The following is a 9456-nucleotide window of genomic DNA, read 5'->3' on the forward strand; positions in this document are numbered from 1 at the left end:
ATTCCCCACGCAGAACTGGACCAGCCTGTCTCCACGCGTATTTCTTGTGCCCAAGCCATGAGCCCCAATCAAGTCCCCATCTGCACCTGATCCGATCTTTGCATTCAAGTCACCGATTACCATGGTGATCTCTCCTTTCTTGTTGAGGTGCAGAATCTCAGTTACCTGATTGTAAAATTCCTCAAAGTCTGCTTCCGGCTTTTCACCTGTAGGTGCGTATACTTGAATGATGTTCATTATTCTAGGTGTTGTCTGGAGCCTTATCATCATGATTCGGTCACTCAGTGGTACGAAGTCGATGACTGATTTTGCAACATCTTTTGTGAGTAGAATGGCCGTACCATGTCTGTGTGCAGGTAAACCTGAAAAAAATTATAATATTGATTTAATTATTATGAAAGGGATGAAGGTGGCTGGAATCTACTGGATATCATTCAAATTGCTTATGATCAAATAGAAAGTTTACCAAATATTTCAAAGATCAAGAAAGATCTCCCTATTTCGCGGTTTACATATTTGATTTCAATCAGATCGATTTTGGGTAGGCGGGTCAATAAGTACATAAGTACTTTAAGGCAGCTCTCAGATAATTCCCTGCCAATCTCACTAAACACACAGCAAAACCTTTTCTTCACCGCGTTTCGACCACGACCGTTTTTGCTTGACGTTGTCATAAATGATCCACTTTTCATCACCAGGTACCAAGCGTTTCAAAAGTGGGGCGATTTTATTGCGATTCTTCAATGATTCGCAGTGGAAACGCGGTCCATGCGGTTTTTTGCGTTAGCTCGTGTGGTATGCATACATCTAGCATCTTCTTGAGATCAGGCTTATGCAAATAGTGTTCCAAAATAGTATATTCTAAAACAAGTTGCAGAATGGGCTCCTATTCCAATACGAATGCGAAATTCCAAAACTCGCTCCTTCGTCGCTCGTTTTGGAATGCATCAGTGTTGGAATTGCCTTCTGTAACGAGTATTAGACGATATTTTCTCTTTTTCAGTCTAGTTTTATGAAATGTTGTCGAAATTCAATGGAAAATTCAGATCATATTATATCCTAATGACATTTGTATTGTAGCTTGGCAGTTGGTGTGACAGTTACGAAAATTGACAGATTACAGAAATTCAATTTGAGTCGTACGTCTCGAATTTCGAAATAATTTATAATTACGCATTGAATTCGTGAATTATGTCTGACGAAATCGATTCAACACCAACAGAATTGAAAGAAATTGCGAATAATGTCGCGATTTTTCAGGATACATTTTTATATTCATAAGGTCTGCGAGGAGGGGGCCATGGCCCCCATGCCCCTCCTCTCTGTATCTGCCCCTGTAGAAAACGAAGGACGAGGAAGCGTAGTGCCCCACCCAATGGCATTGGCGAAACAACAGCGACGTTGTTGAAACCGCTACTTTTCAAAAGCAGCAAAATCTCTCTTACCAACAATCTTCTTGTCTACAAGTCCACCATTCGGCAGGTCACGTGGGGACTTATAACTTTTTTAGCACAATTATTTTGAAGGAAATTAAACTTATGAAAATATTATTTGCATTATTATTTCATATAATATGCCATCATATCGGTATCAAATCATTTAAGGAGTACATTCTGCATGCACGTGTGTCTATCACAAATCTTGAAGAAATGAATGCTGCATGTTCTTCATAGTTAGTTGAGAAAAAAAATTTGGAACAAAATGTTGACAAAGTTTACCACGTTTCATATGCAATAAACATCTTTTAAACTCTTTCGCAACAATGAATATCATTGAGCACCTTATGCCCATTAATAAAATGTTCAAATGGAACTTGTTAATTTCAATACTCCTTCTCATTTTTTGTAATTATATCAAAAAGAATTGAATTTTCTACTAATTTCTACCTAACTAAGTTTGCCTAACCATATCTTTTGACACCATTTCAAGTTAGAAATAGGTAAATACCAAACGTAGAAATGTCTGGTATTACATGTTTACAAAAATTTGACATTGGATGATTTTTCTAATTTCTACTAATCATAATTAATTTTTAATTTCCGAAAAAAACAATCATACCTTTCTTTATATGATTTAAAAGTAAAACACTTTATTTCCGCTTATATTGCTCACACAACAATTGTTTTCGTCAGATTAAATTTTGACATCATTAGACTATATCAAAATGTAATTTGACGAAACAATTGTTGTGTGAACAATATAAGCGGAAATAAAGTGTTTTATTTTTCAATCATATTAAGATGAGTTTCCGTTAACACCGAAACAATCGAGAATATATTTCTTGTTTATTTTTCGAAAGCAAATTAAATGAACCAATTTTTGATGATTAATTAGTGTTGGACATTCTGGAATTAAATTCTTACTAATTTTTACATAATTATGTTATTTGGAGGTATAAATTTTTTCCTAGATGCTAGCGGCTAGGTTTATCGGCTAGCAGCTAGCCGATAAACCGAATTTTACAAGGACTCAAAAAAATTCTTGTCAATGTTGTCAATTGCCTTAATTCATATTCCAGTAGAACTGATTCATTCGATAAATTTTTTCTGGAAATTCTTGCCTCCATAGATTTATGCAAACATGATTGAAATTGTTATTAAGTAAACCATATATACAACATAAAAGCTCCTACATATGTGCGAATGAAAAAAGAAAATAAAATACAGTAATTCGAATAATATCTGACATCTACAGCAAAAAACAGATTATATATCTCATATGAATCCTACGAGTATTAGCTCCGAATTTTTGAATAGTTGTGACTCAAGGTGACAAACTTTCAAACTGTTTTGTAACGAATAATATATAGTATATAACATTACTAGCAAGGTAAGTGGGTTTTTACTGGCGAATGGAGGATATAATTGACGAGCCGCAGGCGAGTCAGTTACCTCCTTGAGCCTGTAAAACCCGTTACCTTGCGTGTATTGTTTTATATTTTATTTGTTTCTCATTTGTAAAAAGGTTAGATAAATTCCAAAAAAATCTCAATAATTTGCCTCAAATGTCGTAAGCTATCATAGACATAAGTCTATGTAAGCTATGGAAGCGTTGCCATGAACATGTCTGTTTATTTTTCTTTACATTTGTTTTGGCGAAAACGAGAATGAATGTACCAAAAAAAATTATTGAAGCAGCCAGTAGTGTAGCTTCAAGTTTATTACCTGCAAAATCAGCTTCAAGGTACGAGCGAGAATACGACGACTTCAAAAAGTGGCAAAACAAAAATAGTGTGATTGGGGTAACTGAAGATGTTTTGTTGGTCTACTTGAATTCAGCCCTAATACTTTAAGGGCGAAATGGTCTATGCTGAAAAGCTGCTTGGAAATGAAAGAAAATGCCCCTGTTCGCAGGTTTGTTTTCCTTAAAAAATGTATTGAAAAATATGACGTTTAGTTGTCATTTGCAGATTTCAAAAGGTAATAGCGTTTCTGAAACGAAAAAATGAGCGTTATACGCCAAAAAAGGCCAAGCTATTAAGTAAAGAAGAGACTGAACAATTTCTTTCACATGCTCCTGATGACCAGTGGTTGCTGGCGAAAATTGTAACAATATTTGGGATTTTTGGATGTTGTCGATGTGACGAAATTCTCTCCTTAAACATGAATGATGTAGAAGATATGGGAAAATACATTATTGTGACATTGCGGCATACAAAAAATTTAACAACAAGAAGATTCACCATAACCGATGATGGCTGCAGCTTCAAGCCTTGCATGTTATACAGAAAATATGTAAATCTTCGGCCTCCTGGAACAGAAAGCCTAAGATTTTTTTTTGACATACCGACATGGAAAGTGCATTTCCCTTAATGCTGGCCAGCACACTATTGGTGGTATTCCAAAGCAAATAGCGAAATTTTTAGGTTTAAAAGACCCAGAGTTATACACCGGCCACTCTTTTCGCAGAACTGGAGCCACTATGGTTGCGGATTCGGGTGGAGATATTTTAGCACTCAAGCGTGCAGGAGGGTGAAAGAGCACCGAAATTGCGATGAGTTCTGTAGATGATTCGGTCAACAAAAAAATCGAAATGTCTAGCAAATTATTTGGTAGTAAGGAGAGTACAAATGTTCTGCAGTCCTCGAGTTCAGCAGTTTCTGAGTCAACAGATGGTTCATCATCTTCATTATCAACTCTTTCATCATCAAAAATCTGTGTTACTGGAAATAACAATTGTACCATGATTTTCAACATATATGACGATAAAACAAAATTTTCTAATGTAAATAATACTACTAACTTGTAAAAATTTTGCAAGTCAACTGTCAGTTTTACAAGTTAGTGACTTGATAAAATAAACTTTCTTGATTAATATTGTGTTTTTGGAAACTGACGTTTACAAATGAGAAACAAATAAAAACAATAAATGTTCTCAAGTTTACTCCATATGACAGTAGTATATAACTATTTGAGAATTAACATCTTCGAACTTTCTGAAAGTGTTCTAACTAGGTTGAAACTTCTTTGGAATAAATATACCGACAACGAGTATTTTCTTCCTGAACCCTGAATAATTATAAAATTCTAATTTATGAAAGTGAAGATAAGTAAGCAGAATAGGTAGTTGAACCAAAATACGGGGAAATATTTTCATAGAATGGTAAAGCAAAATGGTCATAAAGGATTGTTATTCATATTATTGTATTTTCTCATCTCTGTTGAGACATTTAAGGCTTGTATCCGAAGTACTTAATAAAACAAAGAGTATGAGTTATGTTGACATCATATTATAATATAAGTCGAAGTTTTTTATAATATAAGTATTTTCAAATACACAATAATTTACATGAGTTTAATATTATGTTTATTGAACTAAACTAATTGTTTGAATAATTCTCGGTGGAATAGGTAAATTTGAATAATTTATCTATGATAATATTTCCTATATTTATCTGCTGAAAGATGGGCCTAGGCATTTTTGCTGCATTTTTCCCCGCAATCTATTATCGGTTGTTTCATAATTTTGAAGTGTTTTCAGTGTTTCCACTAGTTTACTTCAATATTTCAGTTTTTTTAATTGACCATGGAACATAAAAGATGTGCTCTTTGTGGAGTAACTGTTACATTGTGTCAAATCTCGTATTATATGGTGGTACCTGATAAGTATTTTGATTTCGCTGTGATGTTTGTTTTCACATGTTCACCAATATTGGTACACTGAAAATGACCTATGCTTTATTTTTTGATATTCATTAGATATATTAAAATATCTGATGAAGGAACAAGTTGTTAGGTTTCAAATGAAAATGTTCTATGAAAGAGGATGTAAATGATTAATCAAACTGAAATGATCAACTTTCGTCAAAACTTTCAACGAAAATTTATTTCTCTGAAGACTAATTGTTACAAGTATTGACGAAATTCTCATTATGTTTTGAAAAACTCATATTTTCAGCAATCAAATCAAGTACTAGTCAAGAATTCTTCATTTTCAAAATTGAAATAGATATATTTATCCGTTTTGAAAATCGCGAAACACACTTGAGATGGAATGACAAACTTCAATTAAATCAAACGACAAAAAATTCGATAATTCTTTTCTGTGGCGTGAATTAACAATTAATTATGATTTTAAATCAATGCAACACCAATTGATTCGGTTCATTTATGACTCGAATTAACTACAAACTTAACAACATAGATTATATCATGTAAAAAAACAAATCATTTTACCTTTTCAATTTTTTCAGATTTCGTGAATACACATATTGCACGAATAATACACAGAATTCTTCAGAATTGAGTTATTTTCAAAATGCATGATAAAAATCCTGAACTTATCCACTTACTGCGTAGATCACGTGCCTAAGCTAACTGAGATTTTACTGGTTAACAACTCATTTCGTGATTTTAGTAATTATTAGGTTTTAAACTTTATTTTCAGGTGAATAACTCTCATGAAGTAAAATATGGTCAGCCTTTGTTGTTTTGATTTAAGAAGGACAAATATTGTTGGTGGGGGTTTGTTATGATGAGTAATTTTATGAAAACAATGAAATATAACCATACTTTCTTTCGGAAATATTCGAGAAACTAAGAGGTTAAATGGTAATATTTCGAGGTAATAAAAACAAGCTAATAATTTCAGCTTCAGAAAAGAGATGGAATAGTATCTCTGCATTTTATTAATCTGAGTGGTCGCCTGCTTCTTCAAAATCGTTCATTTTGGCTCATGACGTCATTCAGAAGTTTTTGGGTATTCAGATTAAGTTTGGATGTTCATCTAGTATTTATTTTCTGTTTGTGGTTAGAATGGCCAGGTGAATGATAAGGTTTAGACCTTATCATGATTATGATTAATGATAATTTTTATTCCTCGATGTTATTTCTCGATAAGTTCACGAATTCCATCTTTAATGGAATTCGTGAAGTTATCGAGGACATACATCGAGAAATAAAAATTATCATTAATCATAATCATGCAGCCTCAAATGCGAATTGATCATAACATTTTCATGAAGAGGATATGGTGCTGCAATCGTAGCCGTGGCTGCCATTTAGCCGATATCGTTTTCCATACCTTCTTCGCTACAATGAAATAAACAAACATTGATTTCTTTTGAATTATTTTTTTTTTCGATATCAAAATGAAACCCTCCATTGGAAAACCCTTCACTTTCCTTCACCCAATACCATTGAAAATATATAGATATGGAGATACTCACAATTGATTTAACTGGACAATACCAAGACCGAAAAGAACACCACTACGCCAGAAAGTCTAATGCCCGCCACTCACGAAGCGTTTTTTCGAGCGTTCATTCTCTGATTTACAGTCGTGCGGTCGTGTCCCGAGCTGCCCAACTGTAAAATTATCCGAACGCTCGAACATGGGCGCATCGTGAGTGGCCGCCTTAAAACTGAACACAACCTACCGCAACAACCGAAACTTGTTGACGCACCACAAGCACAAGACACAAATCAGATAACCATATAATGTAGTCACAGTCAATTTGATCCAAGAAGTTGAAGGTGGGGAAAAAACTCGGCCAATAAGAAGTTTTGAAAGTTTGGCCGTTACAAATTTCTGAGAATAAAAACCGGAAGGTAAGTTAAGGTGTGAGCATACCTAAGAACCGTCATAAACTGAAACCATTTAGAGATAAGGTAACTATGTCATTTAATGAGTTACCATAACATAAACATTTTCAAAACGAAGTTTCCGTAAGAATAACAAAGGTTTACTATATTTCTTATTCCTAAACTGCCATTGGGGCTCGAGAGTTTTACCATTTTACTTCTCACTTTGGGTAACTATCAGGTATAAGGCACAGATTGTTGACGAGATATTAGATTGTAGTACGAAAGTAAATAATACAACAAACGCTTTTTTTATATGCGTTTTCTGGTTCAATTGAATTAGATATACAGGTTGTTTTATTATAAACTGAACAAAAATATTATATAGTAGCGTAGACGACTCCGAGAGAATTATTTTTGCCTTATGACATATACCTCGTTTTCGAAGTATAACGTCGTTTTTGAGCAATATACAGGGTGTCCCGTAAAGATACATCAAATCGAGGGAGAATGTGGATCAAAGGATAACCCACCTGCTATGACAAAATTCCCATTATAAAAGTCTTACCGTTTTCGAGATATATTTTTATTTGAAAAATAATGAATTTTAGCCCCTCAATAGTTTTGTTCAATTGAACAAAACATGTTCGCATTTTCGAAATAATCGAATACTATCCACGAAAATCTACAAAAATTGATTTTTCAAATTTTCCCATTAGTGATAAATGAAATTACAAAAATAATAATAAATCATGTATTAATTTTGGGAAATGCAATCATGAAAATTAAGAACATATATTGATGTTATGATACTGAATAAAATATTCAATAATTCTAAGTCTACCCAACTAAAAAAATGTGTTTTTCTACATTCATGCAAAAAGCAAAACTTTATTGAACTATACTTAGTGGAAAAAGAAGTTCTTCATTGCACTAGTGCAATGAAGTTTTTATTGCACTCATCTGTCATTCTACTTCAACGTGATGTCATCATGACAAACAAATATTTCAGCCTGAAGGAAATAACGATGTACAGTTACCAAGTACTAGTACGTTTACAGCAGTAACAAATCAAGAAGTGGATTTAAAAAGTACTTCACTACGAAATATTCATATTGAAAATTGCACCAATTGTTCATTCACTTTCAACATTGAGGGTAAAAATAAAGTTTGAGTTAAATTGTTCGTAACATATTAGTTCCTGTTTCAATGCAAATCGATTTTGATAATAAAGTATTCAAGTTGCGCTTTTCATTTTCTCACACCTAGTGCCGCACCTCAATAAATCATTCTTTGCTTTTTGCATGAACGTAGAAAAAATGTTGTATGCAACTCGTGCAAAAATTGTTTATTGCACTCGACGAGTTGTCCAACTCGGCCTAACGGCCTCGTCGGATAATTTCACGTCGAGTGCAATAAACATTCACTTTTTGCACTTGTTGCATAAATAACTATTATTGATAGCTGTATAAACAGTTATAATCTATTTTTTATATGACAAGTGTTTCGTTAAAACATTATCGTTATAACTATATGTCATCATTACGAAATTTGATAAGGGGTGTGGGAAATTGATGAGTGTTATAGTGTCACTCTTCTTTATTCCATTTAGTCGACGTTTCGATCCTGATGGACCTTCTTCAGGACTCTACGATTAAACTCTAGATGTCTAATTAAGGTACTTTTCCAATTCTAAAAATATTTTTCCGTATTATTTGAGTTCACAAAATAAATGAGGAGAAGAATCAAATAAATATACTGTCTAGTCAATTTCGGGCCAAGATATATAATTAACGAAAAAATATTATTTCCGGTCAGATTTAGTTTAAATGTTAGGTACTTCAAAGAAAGACGCGAAACATTTATTTCAGTTACATATTAATCCGAATAAAATTTTCTTCATATTGGCACCGTCTAAATATGCCCGAATTCATCTAACCTGTGGAAAACCTATTCGTGAGATGTGGACCGCCACCAAATTTTAGGGGCACATATTTTTCAACACAAAAATGTTTTCTCGTTGCAAAATCCACACTTTCTAGTAAAATAATATAAATACCTGAAGCCAATTTCTTTTTGAATCCAATAGGCCCTCTCAACAATAGTTATGATATTACAAATTGGTACTAAACTGCACCTTTGGGGACTACGTCTTCTTTCAACTATATTCTTATAGAGCGTCGGACTTTTATAGAATGCAGGACGTTTTTTGATGAAACCGACAAAACGTCCGTTGATAAATTTTACAAGGTAAATCTAAGTGAAAAATACGATTACATATGAAATTCAAAAGATGCATGAGAGGAATAACGGAGGCCCCTCCAAAGACAATTCAGATAAATTAGGCGATACAGGGCGGTGAAATTTTATGTTGCCGGGGCGCCAAAATGTCCTTATCCTAACCCCCGTAATGTGTGGCGGTTTGAAAATCAAA

The sequence above is a fragment of the Harmonia axyridis genome, chromosome 1, assembly GCF_914767665.1.
Source record: "Harmonia axyridis chromosome 1, icHarAxyr1.1, whole genome shotgun sequence".
In the NCBI taxonomy this organism is placed as follows: domain Eukaryota; kingdom Metazoa; phylum Arthropoda; class Insecta; order Coleoptera; family Coccinellidae; genus Harmonia; species Harmonia axyridis.